The following is an 8,676-nucleotide window of genomic DNA, read 5'->3' as shown; positions in this document are numbered from 1 at the left end:
ACTGTAGCAAAATAACACATGGGTTATCTCCCAAGAAGTTCTTTTCTTTATAGCCATTAAGATGGGCTCAGCAGTTTTAATGATGCACTCGCAAGAAATAATATTTGAAGCAAAAGAGAGCATCAAGAGGCAAATTCAAAACACATTTAAGTCTAACATGCTTCCTATGCATAGGAATCTTGTAAATAAACAAGTTCATGAAGAGCAAAGTAACAAGCATAGGAAGATAAAACAAGTGTAGCTTGAAAAATTTCAGCACATAGAGAGGTGTTTTAGTAACATGAAAATTTCTACAACCATATTTTCCTCTCTCATAATAACTTTCAGTAGCAACATGAGCAAACTCAACAATATAACTATCACATAAAGCATTCTTATCATGAGTCTCATGCATAAAATTATTACTCTCCACATAAGCATAATCAATTTTATTAGTTGTAGTGGGAGCAAATTCAACAAAGTAGCTATCATTATTATTCTCATCATCAAATATAGGAGGCATATTGTAATCATAATCAAATTTACTCTCCATAACAGGTGGTAACAAAAGACCACTATCATTATAATCATCATATATGGGAGGCAAAGTATCATCAAAGAAAATTTTCTCCTCAATTCTTGGGGGACTAAAAAGATCATGCTCATCAAAGCCAGCTTCCCCAAGCTTAGAATTTTCCATATCATTAGCAACAATGGTGTTCAAAGCGTTCATACTAATATCATTGCTACTAGCATGCAAATAAGATTCCATGGGTTTTTTAATTTTTGCATTAAACCATTCATGTCTTGACTCAGGAAATAGAATAAAAAGCTCACAGATGTTGTCCATTATGCCTTACTAGTGTAAACAAGAAACAAAAAGATGCAATTGCAGGATCTAAAGGAAATAGCTTCGAGCACAAACACAATGGCGCCGTAAAAGTACTTTACCGGAACCGAAGTATGAGTGCCTTTTACCTTTCCTCCCGCAACGGCGCTTAAAAGTGCTTGATGTCTACGTTCCCCCTCCTTTCCTGTAGACAGTGTTGGGCCTCCAAGAGCAGAGGTTTGTAGAACAGCAGCAAGTTTTCCCTTAAGTGGATCACCCAAGGTTTATCGAACTCAGGGAGGAAGAGGTCAAAGATATCCCTCTCATGCAACCCTGCAACCACAAAGCAAGAAGTCTCTTGTGTCCCCAACACACCTAATAGGTGCACTAGTTCGGCGAAGAGATAGTGAAATACAGGTGGTATGAATATATATGAGCAGTAGCAACGGTGCCAGAAAATAGCTTGCTGGCGTGTAGTAAACAAGCAGTAGTAACGCAGCGATAGTAACACAAAGAAACAAAGAAACAAGCAGTGATAGCAGTATTTAGGAACAAGGCCTAGGGATTACACTTTCACTAGTGGACACTCTCAACATTGATCACATAACAGAATAGATAAATGCATACTCTACACTTTTGTTGGATGATGAACACATTGCGTAGGATTACACGAACCCTCAATGCCGGAGTTAACAAGCTCCACAATTTGTTCATATTTAAGTAACCTTATAGTGTAAGATAGATCAACAGATTAAACCAAGTACTAACATAGCATGCACACTGTCACCTTCATGCATATGTAGGAGGAATAGATCACATCAATATTATCATAGCAATAGTTAACTTCGCAATCTACAAGAGATCATGATCATAGCATAAACCAAGTACTAACACGGTGCACACACTGTCACCTTTACACACGTGCAGGAGGAATAGAACTACTTTAATAACTTTGCTAGAGTAGCTCATAGATAAATTGTGATACAAACTTATATGAATCTCAATCATGTAAAGCAGCTCATGAGATTATTGTATTGAGGTACATGGGAGAGAGATGAACCACATAGCTACAGCGGAGCCCTCAGCCTCGGGGGTGGATTACTCCCTCCTCATCATGGAGGCAGCGATGGCGGTGAAGATGGCGGTGAAGACGGCGGTGGAGATGGCTCCGGGGGCAATTCCCCGTCCGGCAGGGTGCCGGAACAGAGAGTTCTGTCCCCCGAATTGGAGTTTCGCGATGGCGGCGGCGCCCCTGGAGTCTTTCTGGAGTTTCGTCAATTGGTACTGCGTTTTTAGGTCGAAAGGGCTTTTATAGGCGAAGAGGCGGCGCAGGGGGGCACCTGGGGGCGCCACACCCTAGGCCGGCGCGGCCTAGGCCTGGCCCGCGCCGCCATGTGGTGTGGTGGCCCCCTGGCCCCTCTCCGACTCTTCTTCGGTGTTCTGGAGCCTTCCGGGAAAAATAGGAGGTTTGGCGTTGATTTCGTCCAATTCCGAGAATATTGCCCGAACAGCCTTTCTGGAACCAAAAACAGCAGAAAACAGGAACTGGCACTGTGGCATCTCGTTAATAGGTTAGTTCCAGAAAATGCATGAATATGACATAAAGTGTGAACAAAACATGTTGGTATTGTCATAAAACAAGCATGGAACATCGGAAATTATAGATACGTTGGAGACGTATCACACAACGGCAAGTTTCCCTCAGTAAGAAACCAAGGTTTAATCGAACCAGTAGGAGTCAAGAAGCACGTTGAAGGTTGATGACGGCGGGATGTAGTGCGGCGCAACACCAGAGATTCCGGCACCAACGTGGAACCTGCACAACACAACCAAAGTACTTTGCCCCAACGAAACAGTGAGGTTGTCAATCTCACCGGCTTGCTGTAACAAAGGATTAACCGTATTGTGTGGAAGATGATTGTTTGCAGAAAACAGTAAAACAGTATTGCAGTAGATTGTATTTCAGTATAGAGAATTGGACCGGGGTCCACAGTTCACTAGAGGTGTCTCTCCCATAAGATAAACAGCATGTTGGGTGAACAAATTACAGCTGGGCAATTGACAAATAAAGAGGGCATGACCATGCACATACATATTATGATGAGTATTGTGAGATTTAATTGGGCATTACGACAAAGTACATAGACCGCTATCCAGCATGCATCTATGCCTAAAAAGTCCACCTTCAGGTTATCATCCGAACCCCCTCCAGTATTAAGTTGCTAACAACAGACAATTGCATTAAGTATTGCGCGTAATGTAATCAGTAACTACATCCTCGAACATAGCACCAATGTTTTATCCCTAGTGGCAACAAGACATCCATAATCTTAGAGATTTCTCGTCACTTCCCTGCATTCACGGAGACATGAACCCACTATCGAGCATAAATACTCCCTCTTGGAGTTACAAGCATCTACTTGGCCAGAGCATCTACTAGTAACGGAGAGCATGCAAGATCATAAACAACACATAGACATAAATTGATAATCAACATAACAAGTATTCTCTATTCATCGGATCCCAACAAACACAACATATAGAATTACAGATAGATGATCTTGATCATGTTCGGCAGCTCACAAGACCCGACAATTAAGCACAATGGGGAGAAGACAACCATCTAGCTACTGCTATGGACCCATAGTCCAGGGGTAGACTACTCACTCATCACTCCGGAGGCGACCATGGCGGCGTAGAGTCCTCCGGGAGATGATTCCCCTCTCCGGCAGGGTGCCGGAGGCGATCTCCTGAATCCCCCGAGATGGGATTGGCGGCGGCGGCGTCTCTGGAAGGTTTTCCGTATCGTGGCTCTCGGTACTGGGGGTTTCGCGACGGAGGCTTTAAGTAAGCGGAAGGGCAGGTCAGGGGGCCACACGAGGGGCCCACACTATAGGTCGGCGCGGCCAAGACCTGGGCCGCGCCGCCCTATAGTCTGGCCACCTCGTGGCCCCACTTCGTCTCCTCTTCGGTCTTCTGGAAGCTTCGTGGCAAAATAGGACACTGGGCGTTGATTTCGTCCAATTCCGAGAATATTTCGTTACTAGGATTTCTGAAACCAAAAACAGCAGAAAACAACAACTGGCACTTCGGCATCTTGTTAATAGATTAGTTCCAGAAAATGCACGAATATGACATAAAGTGTGCATAAAACATGTAGATATCATCAATAATGTGGCATGGAACACAAGAAATTATCGATACGTCGGAGACGTATCAGCATCCCCAAGCTTAGTTATGCTCGTCCCGAGCAGGTAAAACGATAACAAAGATAATTTCTGGAGTGACATGCCATCATAACCTTGATCATACTATTTGTAAAGCATATGTAGTGAATGCAGCGATCAAAACAATGTATATGACATGAGTAAACAAGTGAATCATAAAGCAAAGACTTTTCATGAATAGTACTTCAAGACAAGCATCAATAAGTCTTGCATAAGAGTTAACTCATAAAGCAATAATTCATAGTAAAAGCATTGAAGCAACACAAAGGAAGATTAAGTTTCAGCGGTTGCTTTCAACTTGTAACATGTATATCTCATGGATAATTGTCAACATAGAGTAATATAATAAGTGCAATATGCAAGTATGTAGGAATCAATGCACAGTTCACACAAGTGTTTGCTTCTTGAGGTGGAGAGAAATAGGTGAACTGACTCAACAATAAAAGCAAAAGAATGGTCCTCCATAGAGGAAAAGCATCGATTGCTATATTTGTGCTAGAGCTTTGATTTTGAAAACAAGAAACAATTTTGTCAACGGTAGTAATAAAGCATATGTATCATGTAAATTATATCTTACAAGTTGCAAGCCTCATGCATAGTATACTAATAGTGCCCGCACCTTGTCCTAATTAGCTTGGACTACCGGATCATCGCAATACACATGTTTTAACCAAGTGTCACAATGGGGTACCTCCATGCCGCCTGTACAAAGGTCTAAGGAGAAAGCTCGCATTTTGGATTTCTCGCTTTTGATTATTCTCAACTTAGACATCCATACCGGGACAACATAGACAACAGATAATGGACTCCTCTTTTATGCATATGCATGTAGCAACAATTAATTTTCTCATTTGAGATTGAGGATATTGTCCAAAACTGAAACTTCCACCATGGATCATGGCTTTAGTTAGCGGCCCAATGTTCTTCTCTAACAATATGCATGCTCTAACCATAAGGTGGTAGATCGCTCTTACTTCAGACAAGACGAACATGCATAGCAACTCACATGAAATTCAACAAAGAGTAGTTGATGGCGTCCCCAGTGAACATGGTTATCGCACAACGAGCAACTTAATAAGAGATAAAGTGCATAAGTACATATTCAATACCACAATAGTTTTTAAGCTATTTGTCCCATGAGCTATATATTGTAAAGGTAGAGAATGGAAATTTAAAGGTAGCACTCAAGCAATTTACTTTGGAATGGCGGAGAAATACCATGTAGTAGGTAGGTATGGTGGACACAAATGGCATAGTGGTTGGCTCAAGGATTTTGGATGCATGAGAAGTATTCCCTCTCGATACAAGGTTTAGGCTAGCAAGGCTATTTGAAGCAAACACAAGGATGAAGCGGTGCAGCAAAACTCACATAAAAGACATATTGTAAACATTATAAGACTCTACACCATCTTCCTTGTTGTTCAAACTCAATACTAGAAATTATCTAGACCTTAGAGAGACCAATTATGCAAACCAAATTTTAGCATGCTTTATGTATTTCTTCATTAATGGGTGCAAAGTATATGATGCAAGAGCTTAAACATGAGCACAACAATTGCCAAGTATCACATTATCCAAGACATTTTAGCAATTTACTACATGTATCATTTTCCAATTCCAACCATATAACAATTTAACGAAGAAGAAACTTCGCCATGAATACTATGAGTAAAGCCTAAGGACATACTTGTCCATATGCTACAGCGGAGCGTGTCTCTCTCCCACAAAGTGAATGCTAGGATCCATTTTATTCAAACAAAACAAAAACAAAAACAAACCGACGCTCCAAGAAAAGCACATAAGATGTGTGGAATAAAAATATAGTTTCAGGGGAGGAACCTGATAATGTTGTCGATGAAGAAGGGGATGCCTTTGGGCATCCCCAAGCTTAGACGCTTGAGTCTTCTTGATATATGCAGGGGTGAACCACCGGGGCATCCCCAAGCTTAGAGCTTTCACTCTCCTTGATCATATTGCATCATACTCCTCTCTTGATCCTTGAAAACTTCCTCCACACCAAACTTAGAACAACTCATTAGAGGGTTAGTGGACAATAAAAATTAACATGTTCAGAGGTGACATAATCATTCTTAACACTTCTGGACATTGCACAAAGCTACTGAAAGTCAATGGAATCGAAATATCCATCGAACATAACAAAACTGGCAATGCGAAATAAAAGGCAGAATCTGTCAAAACAGAACAGTTCGTATTGACGAATTTTATCGAGGCACCAGACTTGCTCAAATGAAAATGCTCAAATTGAATGAAAGTTGCGTACATATCTGAGGATCACTCACGTAAATTGGCATAATTTTCTGAGTTACCTACAGAGAAAACAGCCCAGATTCGTGACAGCAAAGAAATCTGTTTCTGCGCAGTAATCCAAATCTAGTATGAACTTTACTATCAACGACTTTACTTGGCACAACAAAACACTAAACTAAGATAAGGAGAGGTTGCTACAGTAGTAAACAACTTCCAAGACACAAAATAAAAACAAAGTACTGTAGTAAAAACCAAGGGTTGTCTCCCATAAGCGCTTTTCTTTAACGCCTTTCAGCTAGGCGAAGAAAGTGTGTATCAAGTATTATCAAGAGATGGTGTGTCAACCTTACCTTGGGCTTTACCCTTACCTTTCTTGTTGTTTTTCTTTCCCTTTGATTTAGGAAATATATTATTTCCCCCCGGTGTAGAGGTGAATTCCAGGGTGCCTTCTCCCACATCAATGACTGCTCCCAATAGTTTCAGCAGGGATCTTCCGAGTGTGATTTTTCCTGTCCCTACACATTCAATAACAAGATAATCAATGGATATTGTTCTTCCAAGAATGGTTGTATGCACACCTGCGGCTATTCCCTTAGGAATTATAACAGAGTTATTAATGAGAGTTATTTCTTCTCCTCCTTCATCAACTCCCCAAAGTTTCAAAGATTTATAAATGCTCTCAGGTATAAGGCAAAATTCAGACATAATATCACAGTTGGCACGAAGAGTTCGATCACCGATAACAATTTTAACAGTAGGATCCCATAATGAAAGTTTAGAGTTCACTAAAACTTGTTCAAGACGATTACGAACATGGTGATAGTTGTCATCCAAGCGAGATGTACTTATCTCGAGATTGTTTAATCTATTATAAATGCTAATAAGGGCTGAATCAAAGTTATTAGCTGAATCATGTGATGTTATGGCATTAAAAGCTTGATCCCCATTGCAATGAAGGAAATTTCCTCCCACTAAAGCATCCAAAGCATATCTATAACGAATCATAAGACCAAAATAAAAATTACTAAGGGGCAAACTTAGAGTCATTTGAGGTTTAGTTTTACGATAAGAAGTAAAAATTCTAGACCAAGCATCCTTAAAACTCTCCTCATCCCCTTGTTTAAAAGTGAAGACTAATTCTTCAGGCGAAGAAGTAACAGGTTCAGAGCTAGACATGGTAACAAAAGTAACTAATTTTTTTGTATTTTTAATATAGAGTGCAAGACAGTAAATAAAGCAAACTAGATAAAGTAAATGCAAGTAACTAATTTTTTTGTGTTTTTGATATAGTGCAGCAAACAAAGTAGTAAATAAAATAAAGCAAGACAAAAACAAAGTAAAGAGATTGGGAAGTGGAGACTCCCCTTGCAGCGTGTCTTGATCTCCCCGGCAACGGCACCAGAAATTTGCTTGATGCGTGTAGTTGACACGTCCGTTGGGAACCCCAAGAGGAAGGTGTGATGCGCACAGCGGCAAGTTTCCCTCAGTAAGAAACCAAGGTTTAATCGAACCAGTAGGAGTCAAGAAGCACGTTGAAGGTTGATGGCGGCGGGATGTAGTGCGGTGCAACACCAGAGATTCCGGCGCCAACGTGGAACCTGCACAACACAACCAAAGTACTTTGCCCCAATGAAACAGTGAGGTTGTCAATCTCACCGGCTTGCTGTAACAAAGGATTAACCGTATTGTGTGGAAGATGATTGTTTGCAGAAAACAGTAAAACAGTATTGCAGTAGATTGTATTTCAGTATAGAGAATTGGACCGGGGTCCACAGTTCACTAGAGGTGTCTCTCCCATAAGATAAACAGCATGTTGGGTGAACAAATTACAGTTGGGCAATTGACAAATAAAGAGGGCATGACCATGCACATACATATTATGATGAGTATTGTGAGATTTAATTGGGCATTACGACAAAGTACATAGACCGCTATCCAGCATGCATCTATGCCTAAAAAGTCCACCTTCAGGTTATCATCCGAACCCCCTCCAGTATTAAGTTGCTAACAACAGACAATTGCATTAAGTATTGCGCGTAATGTAATCAGTAACTACATCCTCGAACATAGCACCAATGTTTTATCCCTAGTGGCAACAGCACATCCATAATCTTAGAGATTTCTGTCACTTCCCCAGATTCACGGAGACATGAACCCACTATCGAGCATAAATACTCCCTCTTGGAGTTACAAGCATCTACTTGGCCAGAGCATCTACTAGTAACGGAGAGCATGCAAGATCATAAACAACACATAGACATAAATTGATAATCAACATAACAAGTATTCTCTATTCATCGGATCCCAACAAACACAACATATAGAATTACAGATAGATGATCTTGATCATGTTCGGCAGCTCACAAGACCCGA

The sequence above is a fragment of the Lolium perenne genome, chromosome 4, assembly GCF_019359855.2.
Source record: "Lolium perenne isolate Kyuss_39 chromosome 4, Kyuss_2.0, whole genome shotgun sequence".
NCBI classification, from domain to species: Eukaryota; Viridiplantae; Streptophyta; class Magnoliopsida; order Poales; family Poaceae; genus Lolium; species Lolium perenne.
This window is presented reverse-complemented; position numbering follows the sequence as displayed.